The sequence below is a fragment of the Pan troglodytes genome, chromosome 14 (genome assembly GCF_028858775.2).
Source record: "Pan troglodytes isolate AG18354 chromosome 14, NHGRI_mPanTro3-v2.0_pri, whole genome shotgun sequence".
Taxonomy (NCBI): Eukaryota; Metazoa; Chordata; class Mammalia; order Primates; family Hominidae; genus Pan; species Pan troglodytes.
Window position 1 is genome coordinate 107,977,880 of NC_072412.2, and position 14,127 is coordinate 107,992,006.

At 36.7% G+C, this 14,127-nt stretch overlaps 1 protein-coding gene and 1 long non-coding RNA gene across 2 annotated transcripts in view; one reads left to right on the top strand and one right to left on the bottom strand.

The window, feature by feature from the left end:
• The window catches only part of FGF14 (fibroblast growth factor 14), a 693,562-nt gene that overhangs the window by 658,912 nt on the left and 20,523 nt on the right, over positions 1-14,127 (bottom strand). The gene's annotated exons all lie outside the window — the stretch shown is intronic.
• Positions 263-6,395, top strand: LOC104001905 (uncharacterized). The gene is made up of 2 exons (XR_673908.3): positions 263-374; positions 6,153-6,395. It is a non-coding gene; the product is annotated as an uncharacterized LOC104001905 (long non-coding RNA).

Genomic DNA, 14,127 nt, shown 5'->3' on the forward strand with positions numbered 1-14,127 from the left:
ACGGCCCACTCTCATGGATGGCAAATTGGTCCTGGGTGTTGGCAGCAGGTCTCAGTTCCTTGCCATATGGGAGCTCCCTGGGGCTGCTCTAGTGTCCCCACCTGATGGCAGCTGGCTTTCCCCAGAGCAAGTGATCCAACAGAGAGCACTGACACATGAAAACACCACTGTCTTTTATGACCTAGTCCCAGAAGTCACACTTTGTCTCTTCTGCAATACCACACTGGTTACACAGGTCAGCTCTATTCACTGACAGAGGGAACAACAAGGGCATGAACCCCAGGAGGCAAGGATGACAGGAGCCATCTTGAAGGCTGGCGACCACAGATCCACACCTAACTCCAAACCACCAAATTACTCGGAGTGTGTGTGGGGTAAGATGGAGTAGAGGGCAAAAAAACAGATTCTTTGGACTGAGAGAGATCTAGTTTCAAGAACTAAGTCTACAGATCACCAAGGAAGTGATCAAGGATACATGATCTAACCTCTCTGAACTTCAGTCTTCTCATTTTTAAAATGGGGGTGACAGTGCCATGGCAGACCCAGTTGGGGTCACTGCTATCCATCTTCTCTCTTGCAATTCCCAGCCTGCCCACAGTGCGGTGAGCCCATGTGACTAGACCCCGGACGATGGACTAAGAGGGAAGAGGACGTGCCTAAGTTCCGGGCTGAGGCCTTAAGAACCCATGCACTCTTCTCCTGTTACTTTTCCCTGTGGCAACAAGCAAGGAGTCCTCATTCCAGGGAGTGTGACCGCATCGTGGTGCTACTTCCCTTCCCTTGGCCTCGACTGCCAAGGAACCACAGGAGGAACTGGCTTGGGAAGTCCCCTGGCATCAGAGTAAACTTTGTGTGAGCGAAAAATAAACCTTTATATTATTAGGCCACTGAGATTCGGGGTCTATTTGTTAACAAAGTATAATCTAGCCTATTTTAATTCACATACATAAAATAATACTTATTTTGATAATTAAATGAGAAAATACATCTTAACTTCCTACACAGTACCTACATGATAGGGGTTTTAATATGTCAGTTTCTGTTCACCTTGTCTGAGCTTGTTTTCTCATTAGCAAAAAAATCGAAATAATATTCAACTCACAGAATTGCTTTCAAAATTAAAGGGAATGAAATACATTAAAAATCTTAACAGACAGTAAGGAGTTAATAAATATTTAAGTTTCTTCTCCTTCTTTCCCTGGAATTATGACCACGGGGGGTTCAGAAGGTCTTTTTCCCCTCATCGGACCTTCTCCTCCTCTATATTCAAAGCTTCAGAGTCCCTGAGAAGCTAACATACTGAGTTTATTTGATAATTCCTGTGAAAATATCACATTGCCTACTTAAGACACTGAATGCAGCTGCATGACAGAAATGATAATAGCTTAAAAGATTTACCAATCCTGACAATAATGCCATGATTTCATTTCAGAATTACTCTAAATTAGTCATTATTTTCTTACATATAAAGAAAATGCAATTCCCCTTCTTTTGTAATGTTGATATTAAAGGCCCATAAATGCCACCTTATTCTATCAGGTCTTTTGTCCCATGAAAGGAACTATGTAAGATGTGTCCTGACTTGTGTCATCTCTAAATTTAATAGCATATAAAGCTGAAGTATAATGGATCCTTTGGACCTAAATAAACATGAATAATAATAATTTTTTTAAAGCGAATCCAGCCATCCTGTGCCAAGTCATTACACTGTTTCACAGGACTTGCTCCAGAGAGATTTCATCATGAATATATCATAACCTCTCAGTCAACAGATTAGTAAAACTTGTCTACTTCCTCATTGAAAAACTAATCATGTGTCTTTTCCATGCAAAACTGGAATCGTTGGCCCATTTACATGCCCAAGTCACAGCCTAACACTAGAACACTGGCTGATGTCCTTTGAATGTGGTTTTTCAGCCACATGGAAGCTCCTGACACTTTTTGGTGTTCTGTCACTGTCCTTCATTGAAGGGCTCCCAGCAATGACCAATATGCCCACTGCAGCACAGAAAAAGTGGAACAGCATGCATTCTGCTGCTCTCCCTCTCCTCAACAAAAGTAAGACAATAAATTGCCCAGATCCATTCTGCTTTCCTCTGTGGTAGCCAAAGATATGGGGGAATGAGATGTGCTGTGGGAATACAGGTGTGGTGTCTCAAACTAATTGCCATGTGACAGACCAGCTTTGCCTCCTGTGTGCTCCTTATGCTGTGCAATCAATGTCTGTTCGATGCTGAGTCATGGTGACACAGGATCTGGCTGCAGACATTATCCAAAGGGATGTTACAATGTCGCACTTTCTCCCTACCCTAGGGCCACCTGCTCCTTACCTGTTCAAGGTTATCCATTGCTGCCTTAGAGTCTGGGTGTGTTTAAAGACCTCACACAAGACCTCATCAACTGGTGTGCCTCCCTTAATACACCCATGTAAAACTCGACTCACAAATAGCATTTTTGAATATAAAAATATACATGAACAGAAAAATAATGCATAGGAATATATAATTTATGTTACATTTAAATAGTACATTGTGTTGTACATAAGGTGATACATTTCTTGGAACAAGAAAGTCCTTACATATAAAGCATTACTGCTTGTTGCTTCTTTGTCTCAGGTTTTATGATTTTAATGCTGAGCGACAAAGCTAAAACTACGAATTCAAAGTCCACAATTTGGTCTGTCTCAGAATTACCCAGCATTGAATTCTTTAACTATCAAATAGAATAAATCTTTTTTTTTTTTTTGAGACAAGGTCTTGCTTTGTTGCCTAAGCTGGAGTGCAGTGTTGCAACCACAACTCACTGCACCCTCAACTACCCAGGCTCAAATAATGCTCCTACCTCAGCCTCCTGAGTAGCTGGAATGACAGGCATATGCCACCATGCCCAGCTAATTTTTTAAATTTTTTGTAGAGACAGGGTTTCACTATGTTGCTAAGGCTGGTCTTGAACTCCTGGCCTCAAGTGATCTCCTGCCTTGGCCTCCCAAAGTGCTGGGATTACAATTGTGGGCCACCATGCCTGGCATCAAAGAACAATTCTATTGACACATTAAAAAATGAAAAGAACTATATATTATTATATTTTTATTTTAAAAATTTTTAATGATTATGGGTACATAATAGATACATACATATATTTATGGGGTACATGTGATGTTTTGATACAAATATTTTTGTTTGTTTGTTATGAGATGGGGTCTCGCTATGTTGCCAGGTTGGTCTTGATCCTCCCACCTCAGCCTCCTGAGTAGCTGGGATTATATGCATACACCACCACACCTGGCCATGATTATATTTTAAAGTAAATGATAACAATCACAGGGCAGAAGTTATCAAAGACAAAGGTTAATTTTGATAAAATCATTATGTGTCAGACAACTGGATTATTTTATTTAAGTGAGATAAAAAATGGGTTTGCCAATGTGCATCCTGTTATTCTTATAATACCGACTAGATTTGTCAAAATAATAATGAAGTACAGACACACAAATGCACCCATCTTAAACATTTTGTGTTTCTTCTTAAATTGAACAAGAATGTATTGAGTACTGTTTGTTAGGAGAGAAACCCTGCCTCTAATGACCTTAAGGCCTTAAGGAAATAACACACATAGTTCACATACATGAACTACCCCTATTTTTTATCCTCATACCTTCTTCCGCATACCAAAAAAAAAAAACCAACAGAAAAATTGTTCAAATCCTAATAATTCTAACTTAGAAATGTCTTGCATTCAAGATCTCTCCACTTCTAGTGCAACTACACTATTCCTATTGTCCTCATGTATCCCATGAACTATTGCAATAATTTCTGGCCACGTGTTATTTCATATTCCAGGTATATTCCTGAAACAAACAATTAGGTCTTACCGACTTAAGGCCTCAGTCTTATTTAAAACCCTGTTGACTATACAATAAAAACAAAATTTATAACCTGATACAAAATGTTCTTCATGGGCTCCTCTTGCCTGTCTTTAAATCGAATCACCAACTCTGTACATTCTACCCTGTTTCCAGGATGCCCCTCCCCATGCCATCTTCTCACTAGTTCCAAGTCACAACAGGTTATTTCACAGGATGGGGTGCTGGGTTTGAGGGTTTTTTTATTCTTTTTTACTCATTATCTCTCTCTCTCCTCTGCCTAAAATAGCCTTATTCCCTTCTTAGCCAGCAAACTTCTATTCATCCTAGAAAATCCAGTCTAAATGTCCCTTCTCCAGTGAAACCTCCATCAGACTACTTTTTCTGGATCTCAGAAGCAATTCATTTCATTGTTATAGCTCTTGTCACGTTGCATTACAATGTCAATATTGTATCTGTTTCCAGAGCTGTATGATGAGCTTCACATGGACAGAGATTTGCTCTTATTTTTATATCCTTAGCACCAAGCACAATTCTTGGCACATAGAAGATCGATGTGCCAAGAATATTAAATAAGATGCTTACTTAATATGAATAAATGAATAACAAAGTAAATGCTTTACAAGTTTACAGAAAGGAGAATTCAGTGTGTTATGGAGTAATTAGGAATTGCTACACTAACATATATGTAAAATATATGTAAATAAAATGTACATAACAAGCTTTAAACAAAGAATAATCAAACTTCAACCCTGTTTAATTTCAGACTTTCTTTAAAAAGGATATACTCATACTATCACACATTCTCTTTAATATGCCTTAAGTATGTAGTTGGAAGATGCTTAGGTTCAAGATTCCCTGAAGTTCTTGGGATCAGATAAGTAGGAAGATGTTCTTCTATCTGGATCATCGTCTACTTCATTGATATTAATTTGTAACAATCATATTTGTAGTATTTTAACCAATGAATCCATTTTAATGCTATAATTTAGTCTTTTCACTTACTAAGAAGTATTTCTCTCTACTTCATTCAAAAATAGTAATATATTAGTCTAGGATAAAACCTGCCCAACATCTAACCCCAAAATTCCTACATAGCACGTAGGTAGGGGTTGTCAGATTTAGAAAAAATAAGAAACCTACAGGATGCTCAGTTAAATTTTAATTTCAGGTAAATAATGAATAAATATAAAAGTCCCTTGCAACATCTGAGGCCTATTTATACTAACAGAAATCTAGTTATCCATCCGAAATTCAAATTTAAATGGCTGTCCTTTATCTGGCAACTCTACAAAGCAGCAGACGAGAAGACTAGCAATGAAGACATGCCAGGAAAGTCTTGGTTGACATATGCCACTAGAAAGGCTAGCTTTCCTGGTTCCCCAGAGAAAATCTAAGGGCGTCAACCATCCCCTATCCTCTATATTCTTAAAGAGACCCATGTTTTACCCATGTGCTGTGGCATTAGGACTTCCAACAGGAAACTCATTTTGGTAAAGGAACAATCTAAGGTCATGTCTCAGAATAGTTTTTTTTTTTTATAAAGGAGCATACAGATGATGTTCTCTACAGAACTAGTCTCAGGACTTTTTCCTACCACTGTCAGGAAAAAAAAGAAAATGTATCATCATTGTAGTCTGCCCAGCAATGCTGGTATTCCAATGTATCACAAAATTTAAGTCCATGAGCCCTTTCTACAACGCAGGGGCTACTGTGAAGCTTTATATGCATTACTACTATAAATCTTCATAACATTCCTACAAGATATATGGCATTCTTTCTACTGTAAAAATAGGGAAACTAAGGCTGAAAATAATAATTTACCCAAGGCTACACCATGAGTAGGAAGGGAGGTGAAACTCAAACACAGCTCTTAAGACCTTAGAACTACTTAAATATTTATCAGTGATGTTATATATTGACTTTTCGTACCCAGGTCCTACTAAAGAACCAAAAATGTAAAGGTACTCAAAAGAGCTGACATACAGGTGGATGGTCTCAGGACAGATAAGTTCCTAAGCAAGAATACAGGCTTGTGTGTTTGTGTGTGTGGTCACATGGCGCTTCCTCTGAAAATTCTTCTCTAAAATCAAAGAGCTTTACAAAAACCAAGCCTTCACTATTCCACTCAATTTTTTCAGTATATTTGAAATTTTCTACATGGTAAATTACCTTCCTGTGAAGCTAGCACATTTCTGAAAGTGCCTAACTTTTAACTATAAACACTGTAAGGTAAATATGTAAGGTACACGTAAAAACAAGTCTGCTCATCCCTTCTCTGTTTCCCCAGGTTGCAGAAAATGAAATGACCATAATAACTCCAAGACAGAGCAGAAAGTTCATCTGAGTCATACCAAATAACTTCATTGCTGCTAAAGTAAAATTTGAAAATGATTGAAGTGATTTTTATGATCAGCCTTTTGGAAGTCATTCAAAAGTGCTGCAATGCTACTTCAAAGAAGATAATTCAAATTTAAATGTCACTCTTCAGTGTTGTTTATCAACAGCTGAGTATTAAAATTGGTGAGCTTGATTTGTGTTATTTCACTTCACCAGCTTATAATTTAAACACTCTTATACTTATTATTTGAATAAATGGAATAAACACAAGTCAAACTTTGGTAGTGAGGTGCTCATCTTCAGAGGAGTTCAATTAGATTGGAAAAACATTTTGTAGAGATCTTGTAGAACAACAGCTCTCTACCTTGAATGCACACTGGAATCACCTATGGGGTTCTAAAAAAATATCAATGCTTAGGTCTCACTCCTGGAAATTCTTATATAATTGGGCTGAGGTGGGACCTGAGCACTGGGATTTTTAAAACTTGCCAACTCATTCTAATATACAGCAAAAGTTGAGAACAACTGCTACAGAAGGAACTCAAGCATTGGATGGAAAGCCGGAATAATGACATTTCAGGATCCTTTCAACTCTGAAAGTCTATGTCTAATTGTACATGTGACCCTACTATGACATCGTACTAAAGCAGACCTGAAATGTCTTTGGACATACAAATTAGGAATACATTGTTACAGTCATTCTTTCTAGATGTAGTTTCAAAGTACAAAGAAGATGCTGCTATTATTTACACTTCTCTTTCAAGTTCTGATTATCTATTGAAGAGACCTTAAAATAAACAATTTAATCAATTCAATTATTAAAAATATACTGAGCATCTACTGTCAGCAAAACACAGTACCCACAAAAATGTGGGTACTGAACATTTATTAATGAGTAAGCCAGAGTCAGATTTTTTTGGAACTTACAATTCAATGGGCACAAATGGTTGTACTACAAAAGTAAGGCGAGTATGTTTGCAGTCTAAGTGCATGATGGTTCATTTAAGTGATTATGTTCAGCTGTGAAGGAGAAAGGCTGGCAGAAGTATTCTTTTTATCACTGCAAAAGTCCATACCTTATTCACTTTATTGAAGAATAATACATGTAAAAGTCAATTTTAAAGTTTCAGGTGATATTTCACGTATTTTTAATATATATCTTACATATTATATATATATATATATATATGTCAGTAAGCAGATGTGTCAGATTCTTTAGCCTTACTAAACATTCACCAAAAGGAATTACGTTATACAAAACCAAATCAATTTCTTCTGGTGGTTTTTCAATTAAGGGCTAAAGTAAATTTTTAAGTGATTCAAGAGATATTGGTAGTTTATGCAATTCTAACTAAATTTCCAGTAACTTGAAACAATTTCATTAAAATACAGGCTTGCTAGTGAATTATGCTGATTCTGCAAGATAAAGAATAGGTGAGATGTGAGAGAATTTCGATTAATAAATACGCATTTGCTAAATTCTGCTTTGGTTGACTAAACTTTTTGTTTGTTTGAACTAAACAAAACAGAGTTCAAAAAGGCAGAGTAATGTAACACAACTAGTTAAAGGGAGACTTTAGAAAAATGAGCCATAACATCTGGCCAATCATTTCAGCTCACTGTACCCAAATGGAACTGGAAACACACAGTGATAGGAAAGGTCACTCATGCTGGTAAAAAGTAATACCTCTGCTGCCACAGTTACACCCCACAAATGAAATCTACATCCATATTGTCTTAATCTTCACTACTAGGCAGGATCGATCCAGGGGCAGGTGCTCAGCTAGAGCCAAGATTAAGTATTTTGTGCTCCTGTATCCTGATTTCTAGCACAGTGTACAAGACACAGCGGTGATCAAATCAGCCAGTATATAGTGTAATACAAATAATAAAATGTTTTAACTGAAAGCATAAGACTTTGTAGTAAATTAATGACTGGAAATCAACTCTTTGACTCAATTTATCGTTATTTAATAACGATGTAGAAGACTAGGCAAGGCTTTACAAAAAAAAAATTTAAATCATACATATAAAACCCACCTTCTGAGTGAAATAAAATAAATACTTGAAATTCAATAAATAAGACTGCTTATATGGGAGGCTACAATTTTAAATATAAACTTTAGTTCCTATTTTAGGTTATATCTTCCAAATTCCAGTAAGGAAAAATATTCATGAGAGTTTCTTTTCATGCAAGAAAAAACAATTCTAGTCTCAAGAGAACCCAAACCCAAATCAGCAATTAAAGTATCAATAAAAGCTATCTGCCTTGTTTGTTTTTCCAATATTGTTCCTTAAAAAGATCAAAAACAAATTTAAAACTGCACATGTAAAATCAAAAATCGTAACCAAAAGAATAGGATGTACTAATATATATTTTCTTTGAATGTATCTTCTTGAATTCAAACCTAATTGAAATGAAAAAACTGTTAATTTTGAAGCTGTAGTATCTAGAGTACATCTCCACATTGACATCGAAATTTTAAGGAATAAATCCGCTGGTTCTACTGTCAATAAAAATGCGTGGCTGGGCCTATTATTTCATTAACTATTGGAATCTGTAAGCACCCTTGATATGGTTTGGCTGTGTCCCTACCCAAATTTCACCTTGAATTGTAATAATCCGCATGTGTCAAGGGCAGAACCAGGTGGACATAATTGAATCTGGGGGCAGTTTTCCCCATACTGTTCTCATGGTAGTGAATAAGTCTCACGAGATCTGATGGTTTATAAATGGCAGTTTCCCTACACAAGCTCTCCTGCCTGTCACCGTGTAAGATGTGACTTTGCTCCACATTCACCTCTGCCATGATTATGAGGCCTCCCCAGCCGTTGGGAACTGTGAGTCAATTAAACCTCTTTCCTTTATAAATTACCCAGTCTCAGATATGTCTTTATTAGCAGTGTAAGAACAGACTAATACAACCCTGTTCTGTGCTCTTTTCCTTCCACTGTCTGCCTCTCCTCCATGCCCTCATTCATTCCCAGGTTTTCAATTAGCAGTCAGACACTGATGATGTCGTCACGGCTTTTATAGCCCAGGCCTCCTTTGTGAGTAGTATACGCAATGGTCTAGTCTACAGCTCTCTAAAAGACATTTCCTTTCACCCATTGCCTCTCCTGGAAAAAGAAAACCCTCGCTATAATTCTGTAACATTCTAAATAATAAAATATCCAAGGAAGTATGAAGTAACTTTAAATGAAGTTTAATTGCTGCTGGGATATTAAATATTCAATAGGAAATCAATTATTTAATTAGTTGATTGACATTTTGAGTCAGGTCATCTTCACTTGCGAGTTTCTCTAAACCATATTCTCTGAGCACATTGGAATTCCATGTTTTCCAATGATATTCCCAAGAAAGGGAGAAGTTTGTTGTTTGCTGTCACTGGCACAAGCCCATGGGCACCAGGTGTGAGGAACAGCCCCAGTGACCTGAAGCCTGCAGTGAGAAATGCGCTTATTGGGCCCAACTTCTCTACCACCCAAGACAGGATGCTTATTGACGGAGCAGACAGTTTCCTACAAGGTCCTTGAAAAAGGCAAATTCAAGCTAGACTTCAAATATCTAGGTCACCTTTTTTTTTTTCCTAAGAAAAAGAAGTGAATGACAGAGCACAAAGTAGTCAGGTAGGAATAAAGGAAAGGCTACAATTTGCATGAATATAAAAAATTGACAGGACAGGCTATTTATAGTGTTCAGGTGTGAGCAGAATCACCAATAGCAAAGCTAAGGCTTAAATACTTAGTTCGCTTTAATATATGCTTTGTTCATTTATAACTAGAGTAAAAAGCATCAGAGAATGGGAATGACCATAAAATTCACCTCAAGGTTTTTGAGATATTTATTTTTAGGTGTAAATAATTAGGGAAGAGAATAGTAAAAATGAAGTGAAATACATACATTATAAAAGCCTAGAAAATATTTTAAAATATCCATTTTGGCATATACACATGACTAATATTAGAGTACATACAAGAAAAGCAGGTATTTTAATATTCTAGCACAGATAAAGGGCCAGGCGCAGTGGCTCACGCCTGTAATCCCAGCACTTTGGGAGGCTGAGGCAGGCAGATCACCTGAGGTTGGGAATTCAAGACCAGCCTGACCAACATGGAGAAACCCCATCTCTACTAAAAATACAAAATTAGCTGGGTGTGGTGGCACATGTCTATAATCCCAGCTACTCAGGAGGCTGAGGCAGGAGAATCACTTGAACCCAGGAGGCAGAGGTTGCAGTGAGCTGAAATCGTGCCATTGCATTCCAGCCTGGGCAACAAGGGCAAAACTCTGTATCAACAACAACAAAAAAATTCTAGCACAGATAACTTGACAATTTTCTTTACAATTCAAGAACAATATAAGACTTCAGAACTGTCTGTCTATAGCCAGTCTCACTCTAGGCAAAACACAAACTGTTCTAGGCTTCCTTAGGTCCTAAGGGCTTGCAAATCAAGAACTCGTTAGGCCTACAAGGTACAAAAGAAGACTCAGTGACAGAACAAGGCTCTTACTAGGCCTCTAATATGTCTACCTTCAAGCTTAACTTGGATACTTTTAAAAAGCACAAGGATTTTTAGGGCAGTGAAGATACTTTGCATGATACTATAATGGTGAATACATTATATATTTGTCTAAACCCATGGAGCATACAACACCAGGAGTGAACCCTAATGTAAACTATGAACTCTGAGTGATGATGTGTCAGTGTAGACTCATCAGGTGTAACAAATGCACCACTCCGGTGTGGTATATTGGTAATGGAGAGGTGATGGATCTGTGGGGGCAAAGGGTATAAGGGAAATCTCTATGTCTTCCTTTCAGTTTCACTGTAAACCAAAAACTGCTCCAAAAATATAAAGTCTTTAAAAACTTCATTGATTTATAAGCCCTATGCTACTAGCTATAGGCAAAAGCTTTAAAATACTATACAAATAAAAATATTAATTTTAGCATAGATCATTTACCAGAGAACGAAGGAAAGAAACTAACATTGTTTCTGACAAGGAAATGGACAGGCAAGAATAAATACATATCTACATTCTAGGTATTACATTAAGTATGTTATATATATATATATATCTTCTCTTTTAATCACTACATATTTAAAGGAGGTATTCTCCCTCTACTACCAAAAACAAAACAAAAAAAAAGAATCCTGAGGCACAGAGAAATTACAGCTAGAATTTTCATCTTTAACTCCAAAGTTCATATAGTGCTGTCTTTATCAATAAAAAAAAAGCAACAAAAATGATTTTTAAAACAGATGACTATCTAACAATAATTGCAAAGTAAGACAATGAAAACACAGAGGCATTTAATGGCCTTTACACAGGGTTATATAAAACTGGCCCATCGATATCAACAGGATTGGGCACACTTTGACCAGTACAAGCCAAAAGAAGATACAATCATCTGTCTAGGAGTTGTACCAGAAGCTCTGTCTAGCCTATGAAGGAGGACATAAAAGATTGAGCTTTTTCATTCCTTCTGGAGGACACTGTCTATTAAAGGGAAATACCCAGGCAAATCGAAATTCCAATTTTTAAACACTGTATTATTTAACATTATAATAACATCATCAAAAATCTCTATAAAGTGGTTATTTGTACTGAAAGAGCTCTACTTTCAAGTTTGGGCTAGAGATATCTAAATTAAAGGCATTAGAAACATACCACTATTATTTTCAAGGAAATCAATATTACTCTAACTACATTCATTCAGCAAACCCACAAGGCATCAAGCAGTATGTCTTGACACTAAAAGTAAAGAAACAGCAAAGGTAAATATGTTTTATTCTCTACATTTGATTCACCTGTACACTTAGGTAATATAGATATACACATACACACACACACATATTTATATATGTGTGTATGTATATATATATACCTTTATATATGGGTGTGTGTATATATATTTTTAAACTTTCAGTTTAAAGTATATATATATACATACACACAAACACACATATGCACATCCAATATGCAGAGAGAGAGAGAGATAGTTCAGTGGTCAAACATTTACTATGTTTCTGAATGTAACACGTGCATATAGATTAAGGCAAAAGAACACCTACATCCTAACATGTTCATGTTAACAAGTCTACCTCTTATAAAAGGCCAACTTTGTTTACTTATCTAACGAGTAAACAAGTTAGAAAGGTAAAGCAACTCATCTCACATAATTGTACTTTTCTCTGGCAATGTAACTGAAAAGAAAATATTTTTTGCTATCATAAAACAAAAGGTTTATCTTTTAAGAGAAAAACTCCCATAGTCCTTAAGAAAATAAACCAAGAGCCTCCAAAGTTTTCACTGGAAAGCCAGCTAGGTCTCTGAAAGCCTTATTCAAGCCTCCAGAGCCTCATCTTCCCCTTTAGATAGCTCACTAACGATGGCTTCAAAAGAGAGAATAGTGAGTGAGGCTCTGAGTTTAATACTCTCTGAATTTAACACTCTGGTTTAAGCAAAGGTAAATGTCCCTTTTCTTAATTTCTCAGAGCACAGCCAAGGCAAGGCTGAAATCTTAAATGCAAGATAACCAAATATTTGGATATAATACAAAGGAAGTAAACATAGAATATCATGGAACTGACAATCCATGGAACTGACATTCCATGGAACTGACATTCCAAGTAAACATAGAATGTCATGGAACAGGCATATAGTTTACCTGTTTTCAGTTTAAAGTTCAGCACATGAGTGCCTCCCTATTCAGCTCTAACCTGCCCCAAATGCCCAATTATATCTAGCAACTTAAATATCCAAACCCAAGAAATGTATGAAACAGAGCATGAAGTCCCTTTTGCTATCTAGTTAACTCCCAGTTTCAGGGTTCAAGTTCATGGCTGCAACTTTCCTCAGATGATTGACCCTGAGAATGTCTAGCTACTTCAGGAGAGGCTCTACCTACTTATGATGACAGGGCTTTAATCTACTCAATCGGGTATTTTCCTAACAAAGCACAGAGAGCTGCAGCAGGAGAGGCTGGTCTGTTACAACTTTAGATTACATTCAAATCAAGGAATGTTTACGTTTTGCAAGAGATATTTAATAAAGAAACCAGGATAAATTTAAATACAAGAAGTGTAATTTACATCTCACAGTGAATCCTGACTTTCATTACATTTAACTTTAAAACTAAGTAGACAAATTAAAAGTAAATATAGCACCATATTGTCAGTGTATTAATGAAATGCCTATGCTTTGAAAAATAAACACAGATAACGAGTCAGAACAATTTTCAATCAAAGATAAATATAGCTGCTCCTCAACTTATAATGGGGTTATGTCCCAATAAACCTATTGTAAACTGAAAATATTGTAAGTCAAAAATCCATTTAATACACCTAACCTACTAATCATCTTTACCTTAGCCCAGTCTACCTTAAACATGTTGAGAACACATATTAGCCTACAGTTGGGCAAAATCATCTAACACAAAGCCTATTTTATAATGAAGTGTTGAATATCTTATGCAATTTATTGAATATTGTACTTAAAGTAAAAAACAGGATGGTTGTATGGGCAGTCTGAATGCATATTGCTTTCATACCATTGTAAAGTTGAGTAATAGTAAGTCAAACCATTCTAAGTCAGCAACCATCTGTACATAAAAATTGCTCACTCCGTTATCTACAAATAGTCTAGTGTTTGCTGTGGTCTAAATGTCTGCGTTCCCCCAAAATTAATATGTTGAAACCTAATCTTCAATGCAATTAATATTAAGAGGTGGAGCCTTTAGGAAATGATTAGGTCATGAGGGCTCTCCCCTCAGGAATGGGATTGGTGCCTTTGTAAGAGAGGCTCAGGGAAGATTGTTCTTCCCTTCTGCCATGTGAGGATGCAGGAAGTAGGCACCATCTTTGAAGCAGAGAGCAAGCCCTCACCAGACACTGAATTTGCTGGTGCATTGATCTTGG